We start from the raw sequence: 16,663 nt of genomic DNA on the forward strand, positions 1-16,663 counted from the left end.
ACACTATGTTTTCTAAACACTAGTCATGCCACACACCAAGTATGCATACTATGTTTGTCTATGATCTTTACCTTTTGAATTAGATCAATTGAACATAACTCTAATGATCCTCTTTTCATAGTCCCAAATCCTTACTGCAATTTCAAGAATTCCAAATTCATGCCATTTACTGAAATCTGTTAGATTCTAAACTTATATGCATAGATCCTCTTGTAATGATTAAGCATAAAGTCGCAAAGACTTGACAATAAACATTACAGAGCATTCCAAAGGAGATCAACTCCTTGGAAACATCCTTCTTGCATTAAGTTTCCTAATCTTACACATATTGAATAATTTCTAACTTTGAAACATTTCCATATTCCATTTTGACTATCACTTCTAAACAAGAGTTGCCTCCTTACAGATTATGTCAATTTGGTCCTTCCAGAATTATCATTATACTTCCAACTGTCCTAGAGCAACCAATCTTTGGTAAACTTTAGATTGTTCTCGACAATTGTTTAATCCTTTTAGTCATATCCAATTCTAGACCTTTTCCCTTCTTAATGTCCCAGGCATTTGGAAAATTTTAGAACGAATGAATATAGCACATGTAATCGATCCTATATCCGAAGCATATGGGACACGATTCATGATGTCTCACATAAAGACTAAACCAGTCTTTTGCTATAATATTTCCATTTCAATTTGCCAATTTCTCATAATTCAGATTACGAAAAGGGATGCCGTAATCATAATCGAATTTTAGAACGCAAATGATGGACCCATATACAGAATTTCTTTATGTTGAGCCATTCCAACATGAAATTCATATATATTTCCTCTCCCTTAATTATAGCAAAACAACTCTTTCCCAATTGAAACTTTTGTTTTCTATAATTAACATTGCTAACTTGCAAGTTTTATCATAATTATCATGCTCCCACTAACATGATGATTATTAGCATAAAACTTATGCTCCCACTAGCTTTGACATGTACTCAGAAATTAGCTAGACTTCTAGAAATCAATACTTTATTAACTTTCTTACCAAAGTTCAGATTTCTGATACTAGATTGTTTTGATAAACTTTATCAAAATCATACACCTCTCTTAGATAGCTCACATGTGTGTCTAAACAATTTTAGAACTATGAAAAGGGATGCCGTAATCATAGTCTCAATTGTTTAGACCTTTTCCACTTCTCACAAGTCCATGTCAGTGTGCCGGTAAACCACACACACTCCACTAATGACTTTGAGAATGCAAATATCACAATTGCTATCTAGCTAAAATCTACTTAGTGAAAGTGTTTCCTCACCATCATTTTCATGAATCGGAGAGAAACCTTATGACACTTAGATTTAATAGTGTATGGGTTCTTATCCATGTTAATTTCTCAAAACCATAATCACAGGACAAGGTTAGTTACAAATCCAAACTCATATGGATTAAACTTGTGTAATCTTAAATTCTTGCCATCTGGCAGCTCAAGGGCCTGCCATTGCTTCCAAGTGGTTGTGCAACCAATTGTGCAACCAATTGAGAACTCTCAGAACTCCTATGCAAAGCTAAGTTGAATAGGCACAAAAATTTCAACATGATAGGTTATAAACCTCAAGTCGTGTGTTAGTGAAGGACTTTAGGTTTTATTCTTGATTAAGTCTTGAAACTTTCAAGAGCATTAAGACTCCTACTATCCTCTTGACATATTAGACTCTCTTGTCAAATATTCAAGAGATAGTATGGATTCTAATCAAGACAAACACTTCACACAATTGGCCTTAGTTGGTCTTGTTTTATCCAAAACATCACAACTTACCAATTTCAAATGTACAGGAGTAGAAAACTTTTGCTCTTACATTTGACAAGTGTTTTAAACCTTCTTTAAGACATGTCACTCAAGTTACAATTTTAGAGTATAACTCTAAGACTTGTATTGGAACGAAGTATGACTCATCTTCTTGATTTAACCACTTCAACAATACTCCTCTTCTTAACTATCAGAATGCACTTAGAGGATGAATTGTGATAAGGTCTCTAAATCATTAATATGATCATATAACATGATACTAAAGTACTCTCCCATCTTTTCAGACTTGAGAAACTTTTATCTTTTTGGCATACTTTGATTCTTCTTATTCGTTCTATCTCACATTGAGACTTCTTCAATGCTACAGACTTATACTTAAACTTGTAAGTATAACCATATTTACTGAACTTAAGTAAATCATGATGAGTAGTCTTCTTGATCTTTTGTGGTGGACTTGACCAGTGCACAAGAATGTGTACTCGATCCGTTAGTCCTTTCCTTATTCACATAAGGAATTAGTCTTAATTTTCCAAGCTGAAAGTTCTCATTCATCATACAATACAACTTGCATGATTCCAATTTTCGGTCCAATTTAACCTTGGGTGATGAGAATCTTTCCTTATTTGGTAATATTAGACACTACCACAACCGAAAGAATCAAATCCATTTTTCCAATATTGTTATTAGTGGAATCTTACAAGCAACAACTTTTCAGAAATGTCATTGTAAGAATACTTAAAATAAATAAAATCAAAACCTTTTTCTTTTATTTTAAAACTTTGCAGAAAAACTTATCCTTACAATCCATATGAAAACCTTGTTGTTATCTATTCCCAAGCAATATAAATATCATAACTCTTAAGTAATAGCCCGAAATTCTGATCACCGAACCATGCGATTGAAATCCATCTTCGCGAGCATGTACTTAATAGAGTTAGACAATGGAATTTACCTGAAGTAGAGCCAAACTTATTGACTTTAACATGCTAAGGTAAATTTGGCAACTTCGCAACCAATGCCCCTTCATTTGGCAATAGTTACCTATCAACCCTTGATAATGTGACTATCTCAGACTTAGCCTCTCTCTTTACCATTTGGTCAACCGAGTTGACTATGGCCGATCCCTTTCCATTAGGAAGAGAGAGCTTTACTGGGTATCCAATGTCATTATTGTCAATGTCCACAAGTTTTAGGAAGTTGATCTTAGCAAACAGATAAGATCATTAAGGGTCTTGTCACAGTCTGTTTCATAGGAGTCCCAAAGGAACTCGCTATGTGACTTTGAAAGTGATTGAACCACCAACTTTCACAAGACTTTGACACCCAACCCTACCGACTTGTCAATATGTGACTACATCTACAAGATATGATCACACATAGACCTTTTCTTGCCAATAGGGCTTGAGTGACCTTAAACTTTTCAAGAACTTGTGGGTTAGGGAGAATAATTGGAGGGGGTGAAAGAAGTATGATTTCCATGGGACATCATCTTCATTTAAGAAAGCTTGTTTCAAGAGATTTGGGAAGATCATAAATGTCTAAACCAGACATCTTTTTGGGAGATATTCAAGATAGTTGATTTAAGTCCTTAATATGACACCCAATATGAAATATTAAGGCTAGGAACCAACACAATACTTTTATAACTTGGAAGAGGGATGTCATAATCCAAGCTATAAAATATTTGAAGGTAGGTGAATGATGATTCACCAATTTCCACCAAGATAAACTAAATGTATTATTAGGTTTTAATTGGTTTTGAAACTCCTAGATCTTTGAGATTCATTGAACTTTTCAATGGCATGTTTCAATCTCGAGTGTGCCCTTCAGGTTTTGTGACTGGGATGCTGAGGATCACAAAACCAGGTGTGAAGTAACCATGCAAATATACTGGGTACCCTTGATATTTACCCCTTAATCGATGTGCCGGTTAACCACACACGCTTCACCGATACTATGGTAAATATTAAGTTACCCTTTGCCTACCTTGTTAAGTCCAGGTTAGTGTGTCGGTTAACCACACACGCTCTACTAACCGACTTAAACAAAGTGCAAAGTGTAATTTCATGGATTAGCACCTTATTCACATTTTCCTAAGTAACTAAGATTGGGTATTTATAAAAGGCTTAGTTACTTAGTATTTATGATTAATACTTTTGATGAAGGGAGAATTATAGTCCTTGTCCTACCCGTTCGGCTAACGACCCTCCACCAGTCAAGGAAGCAGTGGGTGAGAGTGGACACCTATCAAACTTCCATTTTATAGGCAGTAACCTTATACCCCCTTATAGATTGGCTTCGTGAATGAGGTCTACTAACGGTAAGACTGACTTTACTCTTATACATATATATAAATATTATTAACTTATAATATTATAAAGTATAAGGGTTGAATTTAACTTTTAAAATTCTAAAGGGCTAACTTGGAATTAAAGTATTCATAAGAGAAAATTTTTCGACTTCCAAAACTTGGGGGCATGTTTTGAAAATATTCAAAACTAATTAATTCCATAACTTATGTGTTTAAAGTAGTTTTAATCCAAAAACTCTTCAAGTTCCATAACTTGAGGACAAGTTATGGAAGACTTTAAACTAATAAAAGAATGTAACTTTTTTTTATTTGTAACATATGGAATTAATTAAGGTTACACATTTTAATGATTTAATGAAGTGACTCTTGAACCTCCATAACTTGAGGACAAGTTATGGAGTCATCAAAGCATTCAATGAAAACAAGACTCTTCATTTTTGTAACCTATGTTAACTTTTATGAGTTTTAAGATTCACAAATATGAATTTTAAGTTACATAAACACATTTTATAAACTTCTTTTGGATTAATCTGGATTAAAACCAACTATCACATAATTTTTTCATTAATCTAAATTCACTCATAAAACAAGGTAACACAAAAAACATTTGGTGATCCATAACTTATTCTTAAGTTATGGAATTCTTTAAAACATTAACACCAAATTTTGTAACTCCATAAAAAAATTTGAATCAATTTTTTTTAAAACCTTTTCATATCCATAACTTATGGAGGTTTCAAAAAATAAAACTCTTTAGATCAAACTTTTAAAGCTAATAAAATAATCATATCATTTTATCTTTTACTAAATTTGACCTAATTCAACTCATATAGCAAATAATTCAAATTTTACAAATAATATGTTTTTCACAAGAATAAGTAATTATCTTAAAATTTGACAAACTTCATTTTTTTTTCCTTTTTTTTCAAATTTTAAAATAAAATATTTGCATCAATATAACAGAAAACAACCCATGTCTCTGATACCACTGTTGGATTTTGAGCTTTCTAACACTCCTAAGTGTACATGCAACCCTAAATACCTTGGATCTATGTTTTCTCTATTATACATACAAATATGAACTTTCCAAGGTATTCATCCTAACTAGCATAATAACATGATTCATATGAATATATCAAGTTAGAATTACATACCTCTTTGATGTAGAAAGTCTTCATGAAGCTTGAGTGCCTAGTGCCCCAAGTGTTACACCTCAAATGGTTCACACAACACCAAATACACTTGGAATAACTTGACAGAAACTTGAACACTCCTTGAAATCGTTTAGACCTCACACTCACACATAGTGCATGATTTCTTGAGCCATGGGATTCTTTTATATGGTGGCTGTTAGGGTTACACCATGTAACTCATGACTTACCCGTTCCTTATGCTCCATGGATTTTAACCTCCATGGAGTATCCATGGGTCACCCCATGGTCTTAGTCGAACATAAGGAATCTTGGATCACAAGCCCACATATATAAGAATGAATGATATACACAATCAACCCATATATTTAATTAGTCTTCCTTTGATCACTTAATTAATTCCAAATTAATTCTTGATCAATACTAATTAAATAACCTTATTAATATATTAGAACTTATAATATATTAACAAGCCTTCAGTGTTATTTCTCTTAATTTAGTCTATCCAAATGCATGATGCCATGCAACCCAAATGGACCATGCTGCGTCGGGTCAAGTCTTACCAATTATAGTTATGCACTTAGACATTAATCCAACAATATAAAGTCAATAGAAGTCAGAACAGTTACTGTTAATTTTCAGAGTTTTTGGAATAAGTTTGAGTATTCTAGGATTAACACTTTAGGAGATGCCAGGAGAGAGGATGCCCTAGGGTTTATTGCACAATAACTTTCCATAACTACAATAAATTGGAGTTTACGACCCAAACATGGAGTTTGCGGTTGTAAACCCCATGGGGTATATATATGGCCCTTAGCCATTTTAGTCGTTTGTTCCATTTTCAACTAGAGAAAAACCCGATTCTCTCTCAAGGATCTTCAGTCTTTTGTCCCAAATCATAAGTGCTTCTATCTTAGAGTATTATATAGCTTATTATACGCCTATACATCAAGAAATCATGAGGAAACACAAAGATCAAAGAGTTTACGGCCCAAGAACACCTTGGACCATAAACCCTTCTTTAAGGGCGAAAAGTGTGCCCTAGTCCCTTCCTTTCCTTGTGAAACTAGTCTAGAATCATACCTTAATTTGTATGGGACTTGAAAGCACAAAAATACATTGGTCCATAAGGGTTTACGACCGCAAACCCAAAGGGAAATTGTCTTAGGGCCATGAACTCCTCAAAGGAGGGAAATGGTGCCCTAATATCTTCCAAGGACTTAACCATCAAGTAGAAATACTTCTAAGGGACTTGGAGGGCTTCACAACATCAAAGGGTCAAAGGGGAATGAGCTTACGACCATAAACTCAAGGGTTTATGACCGTAAACTCATTGAGTTGGGGTCACAAAACCGTAAACACCAAGAAGGGGTTCTTTGGAACCCTAAACCTAATAGCTTTGTCCTACAACAACTTAGATGCAAGCCTCATGACTTATTACACTTATATACGTCTATACATCAAGAAATCATGAGGAAACACCAAGATCAAAAAGTTTACGGCCCGATAACACCTTGGACCGTAAACCCTTCTTTAAGGGCCAAAACTGTGCCCTAGTCCTTTCCTTTCCTTGTGAAACTAGTCTAGACTCATACCTTAATGTGTATGGGACTTGGATGCACAAAAATACCTTGGTCCATAAGGGTTTACGGCCGTAAACCCAAAGGGAAATGGTCTTAGGGCCGTGAACTCCTCAAAGGAGGGAAATGGTGCCCTAATCTCTTCCAAGGACTTAACCATCAAGTAGAAATACTTCTAAGGGACTTGTAGGGATTCACAACATCAAAGGGTCAAAGGGGAATGAGCTTACGACTATAAACTCAAGGGTTTATGACCGTAAACGCATTGAGTTGGGGTCACAAAACCGTAAACACCAAGAAGGGGTTCTTTGGAACCCAAAACCTAATAGCTTTGTCCTACAACAACTTAGATATCATGTCCTAGGATGTCTTAACATTGTTAATTAGTAGTTTAATGACTAATTGGATACATATATGTGTGATTATATGTTGACTAGGATCTTTGAGTGTGTACAAGTCTTCACTTGACACCTAGCAATCCTACATCTTTCAGTTAATCCAACCACCATCTATAAGTGAGTTTATACCCCTTAATCAATGTTTTAAATGATTTTAAATGCGTTAATTGTAGGGGAATACAGGTAGAAAACATTATGTTATAGATTCAATCGCATGCGATTTATAACTGTGTTTTCAACCAACTGATTTCACCTACTTCAAAATGTGATACATGAAAAAGTTTTCTGTCTTAAAAATACTTTGTTATCAAATGAATTACTTTTAAAATGTTTTATAAAGTGACATCAAGTCATTGTTATTTATTCTTCAAAACTCTTAAATGTTTTACAAAACCTCTTTCATCTTCTTTATCAAAACTATATCTATACACTTATGTTCATATATATATATATATATATATATATATATATATATATATATATATATATATATATATATGTATGTATGTATATATGTGTGTGTGTGTTGATATGATAGCTTTCATCCTTCATTCAGTTCCCACACTCTTGAGTAGCAAGGGTGTATAAACCTTCTTGGACATCAAACACATTCCAGTAAACTATTATAGGGATAGTTTAGGGGATACAAAACATTATTCCCATTACAAGGAATCACACCAAAGTCAGTTCATTCATGAGTCTATAATAAATGTTATATGAAGAGATACACTTACCTGGATCCTCTTACATGGATACACTTAAATGGATACTTGTACCTAGACATTATATGATGAGATACTATTACATATTATACATGTAGATTAGTTCTGTCTATCCTAGTACAAAAGAATATCGTATAGAACTAACCGTTCCGGCACCCACCTGTTAGCAACAGAGGTAATCAACATCTACGGATGCCTACTGTTAATACTTATACTAGGGGTACCTTTATGGGACTAACCATTCCTTTAACCTGTTGTTAGCTACAGAGGAAAATGAACATCTACGGAGGTTCAAGGTTAATACTATTGGGCAGTCGTGATGTCAGGTTTATCCTAATACAACAGGATAATGCTTATATGGCTATATTTTCCCTATTACTTTTATTTTGTGATACGTTCACATAAACGACAAGGTAGACTATATATTGCTAATAATAGTCCTACAAGGGAAAAACCATCTTTGTTGCAGCAAAACATTCAAGTCTTGGTAGAAGACTACTTTTATACTAGTAGAAAATATGGGATTTTCTAGGGTTTTCATACTTATATAAAATGTTTCATTCAAAGATTTACATATCATTCATAACAGCTTTCCAAAACAGAGTAATGACACTTAAATACTTATGAATTCACCAGCTTTATGCTAATCTACTTTTTCAAAACAACTTGTATTCTCAGGTCACTAGTAGACAGGTACGATGACCAGGTTTAGGAGAAGACGGAGCACAGACAAGACTCATCTTTTATTTTGATTACATATTGTTGTGTCTTATTATAATGAAAGAACACACATGTATTAAAACTTTACTTTTAATGCAATGGATGATGTTTTCGCTTGTTTAATACTTTACACTGTTATGATACTTCACATGACGTCCTCTACCCCTGAACGTTTCCGTCGTTCTTGGTTTTGGGGTGTGACATTTTGCATGTTTTGACTTTCAGAATAAACTAGTTCATTCTTCCTGAAAGACTAAGTTATTCAAACCATCCATAGTTGGTCATATGTTGGAAGTAGATATGAATCAAGACTGTCATGGGTTGGCTTGTAGTGGTATAAGTTGTTGGACAAAGTGGTGCTACAACACTCATGAGTGCTCATAAGTTCTGAGTATTGGATTCAACCCACGCTCATTGGAATCACTTCATGGATTTTATCACAAGTGATCGTGAGATGATAATATCTTATATTCTTCAAACCTATAGATATGAGTTGTTACTATAAGTTCGTTATACATTGATTGCACGAAAACGCATTGGTAACTCGATGTTATAAAACGTGCCTTTGTGTATGATTCAACAAGTAATAGAACAAACCATATGAGTCGAAGTTTGTCCATTCCTTTTACCTTCAGGATAAAAGCGATATCTGTAGGCCCCTCGATGATTTAATGATGATACATGTGAGTGCTTGGCAAAGCCTTTACTAATTTGATATGTTCAATCAATCAATCATCATGAATCGGAAATCAAGAAACAAAAAAATGGACAAAGAGAATGATTTATAATCCATGTCTCATTACATATGACATCTGGAATGGAGGAATATATGATCCCTTATCTAGTGGACAAGTCATTGACAAAGGTCAGAGTTCATCGAAAAGGTCAGAGTTCGACATAAGCTTTTGAGAGTTATGATTGTTGATCAGTTCCTGAAGTCATACACAATAATATTTTTAGACTTATCCAAATGGGAGGCTATTGGATTAATTTCTAAGTCCATAACTATAATTGGTAAGACTTGACCCAACCCGACATGGTCCATTTGGGTTGGATCGCATCATGCATTTGGATTGACTATAATGAGAGAAATAACACTTAAGGTTTGTTAATATATTATAAGTTCTAATATATTAATAAGATTATTTAATTAGTATTGATCAAGAATTAATCTATAATTAATTAAGTGATCAAAAGAAGACTAATTAAATATATGGGTTGATTGTGTAAATCATCCATACTTATATAGTGGGCTGATGCTCATAAGATGCTCCATGGATGCTCTGTGGTATATTTGAACCCATGGATCCAAGGAAATGGAAAGCCATGACAATTAGGGTTTACCCTAATTGTCACTAACTATATAAGCATCTTATTGTTGACAAAATCGGCCACTAGAATATATGTGAAAGGGCTAGCCAATTTTAATGAAGTGTATATATTTTCTCAAGTTACTCTAAGTGTATTTGGTGCTGTGTGAACCATTTGAGGTGTCACACTTGGGGCAGTAGGCACTCAAGCTTCATGAAGACATTCTACATCAAAGAGTTATGTAATTCTAACTTGAGATATTTATATGAATCAATGTTATTATGCTAGTTAGGATGAATACCTTGGAAAGTTCATATTTTCATGTATCTAAGAGAATACATAGATGTAAGGTATTTAGGGTTGCATGTACACTTAGGAGTGTTAGAGTGCTCAAAACCCAACAGAACAGAGGGATTTTAAGATTCTGAGGTAGAGGTTATGTGAGGCTCTAGTCCTAGTACTGCCTAAGGGGTTGGATGATTTAGTGGTATATTGTGATGCATCAATTTGAGGGTTGGGTGCAGTATTGATGCAACGGGGCATGTGATTGCTTATTCCTCGAGGGAGTTGAAGCCTCACGGGGCAAATTACCCCACACATGATGTGGAGTTGGGGGCAATGGTGTTTGCCCTCAAGATTTGGAGGCATTATTTGTATGGGGTGCGGTTCATTATTTATACTGATCACAAGAGTCTAAAGTATTTGATGGATCAACAGGACCTTAATATGTGGAAAAGGAGATGGTTGGATGTACTGAAGGATTATGATTGCGAGATCCTATACCATCCAGGGAAGGCCAACATGGTGGCCGATGCTCTGAGTCGCAAGACGACGGGGTCCCCGATTAGGGACATTTGTATGAGGATGAAATTGATTTCGCCTTTGTTGGATATGATCAGAGGGGCTCAAGTTGAGGGGGTGAAGAAGGAGAATAGCAAAACAGAGAAAATTCGGGGTCTGTATCCTTTGTTTGTCAAGGATAGTCGTGGCCTTTTGACTAAGTGTGGCTGACTGTGGGTAGCATTGGCAAGGGGGGTGAGGCAGAGACTATTAGAGGAGGCACATAAGTCCAAGCTTTCTATACAACTAGGCGCAACAAAAATGTACAGGCACTTGAGACTGAGTTATTGCTTGCCCTGCATGAAGTGGAAAATCACCAGGTTTGTGGAGCGGTGCGTGACTTGCCGGAAGGTCAAGGCCGAGCATTAGCGGCCTCATGGAAAGGTTCAACCGTTACTCATTCCATGTGGAAGTGGGAAGAGATCACTATAGACTTCATTACGAAGCTACCAAGGACGACAATAGGAGTGGATGCCATATGGGTTATCATGGACTGACTGATGAAGAGTGCTCATTTCATTCCGATCTCTGAGATTATATCCGTAGAAAAGTTAGCGGGCATTTATGCTCGAGAAGTGGTGGCTAGGCACAGGGTGCCGGTGTCAGTGGTTTCGGATAGGGATTTACGGTTTACATCCATGTTTTGGGGAAAGTCCCACAAGGAACTGGGTACACAACTACACTTCAGTACAACATATCACCCTCAGGCGGATAGTAAGAGTGAGTGGACAATCCAGACATTGGAAGACATGCTATGGGCATGCATGCTGGATTTTGGAGGAAGTTGGGATATGTACCTTCCACTGGAAAAGTTCTCGTACAAGAACAATTATCATGCTAGTATCGATATAGCTCCTTTTGAGATGTTTTATGGTCGGAGGTGCAGGACCCTAGTATGCTGGAACGAGGTTGGACATTGGGTGATGGGGAGCACGGAGGTGGTACTCAAGACCACCGGGTTGATCCAGCAGCTTCGTGATCGGTTGCGAGTCGTGCAGAGCTGTCAGAAGAGTTATGTTGATCACCGACGATCGGACCTTGATTTTGAGGTGGGGGATTTCGTTTTGTTGAAGGTCACCCTGGAAGGGGATTATCAAGTTTCGTAAAAGAGGCAAGTTGGGGCCTTGGTTTATAGGCCCGTTCAGGATCATAGCCTGAGTGGGCAAGGTATGCTATCGTTTGGAGATTCCAGAAGAGCTTAGTCAGATTCACAACACCTTCCACGATTCTTAGCTTTGGAAGTCCACGATTATATCGTTGGATGATATTCAGGTGGATGGGGGCTTGGATTATGTCGAGAGGCTGATTGCCATACTAGACAGGAAGACGAAGGGACTTCAGAATAAGGAAGTAAAGTTGGTAAAGGTGCAATGGCAGCACTGAAGGGTCTCCGAATGGACTTGGGAGCCAGAGGAGGAGATAAGGGAGCATTACCCCAAACTGTTTTCAGCCACGAACTTCGAGGGCGAAGACTAATTCAAGTGGGTGAGAGTTGTAACATCCAAAATTCTGGTATGCCTTGAAACCCTAAGGAATGATAATTTTTACATAGTTGGTCCCTTAAGTACGTTGGGTGTACTTAAGATTACGCTTAGCGTATTGCATGGTTGTGGTTGTGGAGGAATCAGGGTACGTTGGGCATACCTTGAGTTACGTGGGGCGTACGCACCAGGGATGCAAAACCCTAAATTCCAGACTTGATGCATATCTAAACATCTTTAAGTACTTTAAACTAAACCCCATAGAGCTTCCCCAGCTATAGAACGTTCTTATACTCCTGTAAATCTTGTGAAATCATTCTAGAGCCTTAAAGAGTGCATTTGTGGCCTTTTTAGTGTGTATTTCAAGAAGAAGCGGTGGTGAAGCAAGCTTGGATCAAGTGGGTGCATCAAGATCCTACACCAAAATCATCTTGTAAGGCTTCTGGAGGTAAAAAGCTTGCATCTTTCCTTTCTAATCTTTAGATCTAGCTAGGGTTTTGGTGGTTTGTCCCTTTTGTGAACTTTGGACCTCTTTTGTTGAGCTAAGCCTTCCCATTCGATATGAGAGGCAGATCTGAGGTCCACTAGTCATGTAGAAGTATAAAAATGGAAGCTTGATGAGAGATTTCACCTCATGCATGGGTAAAAGACCTTGGAAAAGTCTAAATAGGGTAGTTGGGTGTGTATGCGACTTGCAAGGGTAGAATGTTGCCAACTTTACTCTTTAGGACATCTTCATAGACTTAGATCTAGCTTTTGGATGTGAAAGATTCAAGCATTAAGCACTTAATGGAAAAAGTGCTTAACATGGTTGGACGTTGGGCGTAACTAGCTGTACGCGCCGCATAGTCCCTAAGCCTTCATTATGCTACGCGTACCAGGGTGGTACGCTGGGCGTATGTAACTCAGTTGGGAACTCATCTGTTTTGGGCTTTTGGGCCTCATTTGGTTGTTGGGCTTGAATGAATTATGTGAGTTAGAAGCCTTTTCATTTGTTTGGGCCGTAGGTTTACCGGTTGGGCCTTATTGGGCCAAGGGGCCCATTAAGGTTGATGGACTTGGACTTGGGGGTAGAATTGGAAGGTTGGGCCTTTCGTAGAATAATTTAAGGTCTTATCAATTACTATATTATTATTGTTATTATTCAGCTCAGGAGGTTGCATATTTTTAGGAGGACAGTATTCGTATTCATCGGATGGAGGTGAGTCTTCTCACCATACCTATGGGTCTATAGCACCAATGCCGACCCATTATGTGATCATGTTATGTGTGTGTTATTTGTTTATGAATTGATATGTTATGTGATATTATGTTGGTATGGAAGACCCGGGGGGGGGGGGGGGGGGGAGCAGCCTGTGGCATTGGATATAAGACCATGTGTGGTAGCCCATGGCATTCCTAGGTAAAGACCATGTGGGGTAGCCCTGTAAGACCATGTGGGGTATCCCATGGTAGTCCTAGGTAAACACCATGTGGGGTACCCTATTACATTCTTTCTGGATTATATTGCATGGTTTATGTATGCTATGGGAAACTTACTAAGCATTTCGCTTACACGTTGTTGATTTATTTCAGGTACTTCTGAGCCCAAGGGAAAGGGCAAGGCATGATAATGTGGCGCACACTATATCTCTCCTTTTAGGCCCCATTTGTTTACCTCTTAATTGAAAAATTAAGAGGTATGCTCTTAAAAATTTAGATTTGGAATGTTTGGTACCCTCTTATATTTTTAACTCTGAAATTAATAATTGGCTCTTAGACTTTCAGATTTGGAGGCGCATCTGAAAAATAAAAAAGACCCATATGCCCTAGATGTGTCGCTCTTTCTTTCTTCTCAAAATCACGCCTCCCCTTATCATTTCTTTCTCATCGACGCATAACAACACCTCCACTCCATTTGTGTGTTCCCTCCCCGACATCACAGTCGCTGCCATCTTCTCCGCCACGAGCTTCGTCGATGACAGCTCCGATAGTTGTGCCACAGCATCTCTGGCTCCACCTCCAATGATTCTGCAATGATTTATGCAGTTAAGATCACCCTTCCACTATTTTTCTTTTGAAATTGATGTTGAATCAATACATGTTCTGAAATCCGATGTTTTTTGCAACTTTTGAAATCTGATTTTCTTCTCAAACAACCTCTAAAATAAGATTTCATAGAAAACTTGTGAAATCTGAAATTAAACGGTTGTAGTTGCTAAAATATGATGTTAAGAAATCTTATGTTAATTGCTGAATATATGCTTTTCTTTTGCTATGAAATATGATGCTATGAAATTTTTGTTGTTAAATGAAATGTTGGTGAAAATATGGTTTTATTTTGCTTAAATGTTGTTGAAATATGCCTTTGTTTTGCTGAATTGTGTATTTTTTTTGCTGGATTGTTGCTGAAAATTTGTAGGTTTTTTTGCTTAAATGTTGCTTAAATATGCATTTGTTTTGCCAAATTTTGCATTTGTTTAGCTGAATTGTTGCTGAAAATGTGTATTTTTTGCTTAATTGTTGGTAAGATGTGCAATAGTTGGCTGAATTGATAAAAGACACGACAGAAAAGAAGGACATGATTAGTGGGAAGGTTGAAGGTGCAGAGAAAACTTTTCTAGAGGCTCGTTTATGTGAAGTTACGGTTAATGGAGCTCAAAGGGCAACGATTTTGTAGAGAAAACATTTCTTCAAATTAAATTTGTAGGATTTTATTTGGATTTTTAGTATTGATTTTGTGGATTTAAAAATATTTATGTTTGATTTGTATTTGTGTCTGGTTTTGATTTATGCTCAATTTGAATTTTTTGTGGTGTTTATATTCTTTTATAACTATTTATCAAATTGATTCGGTTATTTTGTAAACATGCATTCGAATTCGCAAAAAAATAAGATAGAAGGGTAATATGGACATTTTTATAATTCATCACATTAATTCAGATGTTACAACCAAACAACATGTTAAACATTCAGATCTTAAAATTTCAGACCCTCTTAGAAATTTAGATATCTTAAAAATTCATCTCTTAAAAATTCAGATCCTGCCAAACAGCCCCTTAATGTATTTGGGGCCCTCTGATGGTCTAAGAAGGAAAACAATGATGTAATGAATGTTATTTTGAAAACATATGTTGGCAATCTATGGTTTATGATATGGGTTTTGATCAACTTAGAAATGAACAACTTTCTTTGTAAAATTGGGTCGTTACAACTACGGTAGTAGAAGCTGAAAGAACACTTGATCATGAAGTTAGAAAAAAAAGAAATTAAGGACCCGAAGAATATATAGATCATATATGATTGTGGTATAGTAGGTGTACTGAAAATAAATATGATGAATATACTATTTAAGAACCCAAGTGAAGAAAATGCTTCATGAGTTTTAATTTTGAAAGGAAAAGAAGCAATTTTCTTCACATTTGGAGACCAGATATGGTCTGCGATACCTATCAACTCAAGAAGAATTGTAGGTCTGGGTTGATCATTCCTAGCATTTCTAGAAAGTTATTCAATTTCGTAGCATCAAGTGCCTTTGTAAAAACATTAGCTATTTCCTCGTGAGTGGGAACAAAAATTAGTTCGATGTTACCTTTCAGAATGTGATCCTTAATAATATGGTACCGTAGTTCAATGTGCTTCATCTTTGAATGGTGAATACGATTATGAGAAATCGCTATTTCACTATCTAAATCACAGTAAATTGGTACCCACAACATTCTGTATCCATAGTCCATGAATTGAGTCTTCATCCATAGAACTTGAGAACAACAGTTGGCCGCGACAGCGTATTCTGCCTCTGCGATAGACAACAAGACACAATTTTGCTTCCTTGAAGACCAGCTGACTAGTCTTTCTCCAAGAAATTGAAAACCACCGGAAGTACTTTTTTAATCTAATATACATCTTGCATGATCTGTGTTTGTAAAGGCTTGAAGTGTAACATCCCGAGTTCAAGAGTGCAAGTCCAGGGTTCAAAGTGTAAATAAGGATGGTCAACTTGGCGAGTCCATGGGTTAACTCAACCAGTTGAGTCGCGATTCTGGTCTCGTGTATAGTGGCCAACTCGGCGAGTTGTTACTGAAGAGATAAAAACCCTAATCTTCTTGGTTGCACCCTATTTAAAGGACTTAACGCCCTCCCCTCAGTCCCATTAGCCCCTTTTGAAGTCCAGAAACCCTAAATCTATTTGTGAGAGCATTGGAGAGTATTTGGAACTTTGATAAGTGCTTGGTGAAGAGATCTTTGAAGATTAAGAAGGTTGGAGTAAGGGGCTCTGCAGAGATTTGGTTCATTCTTCAGTGGGAGCTTGCCTTGGAGGTAATATATCTGTTCTTGAGCTTTTATGCATCTCGATTTATTAATTGTGGGGTTT

Source organism: Lactuca saligna, chromosome 4 (genome assembly GCF_052625555.1).
Source record: "Lactuca saligna cultivar CGN05327 chromosome 4, ASM5262555v1, whole genome shotgun sequence".
NCBI classification, from domain to species: Eukaryota; Viridiplantae; Streptophyta; class Magnoliopsida; order Asterales; family Asteraceae; genus Lactuca; species Lactuca saligna.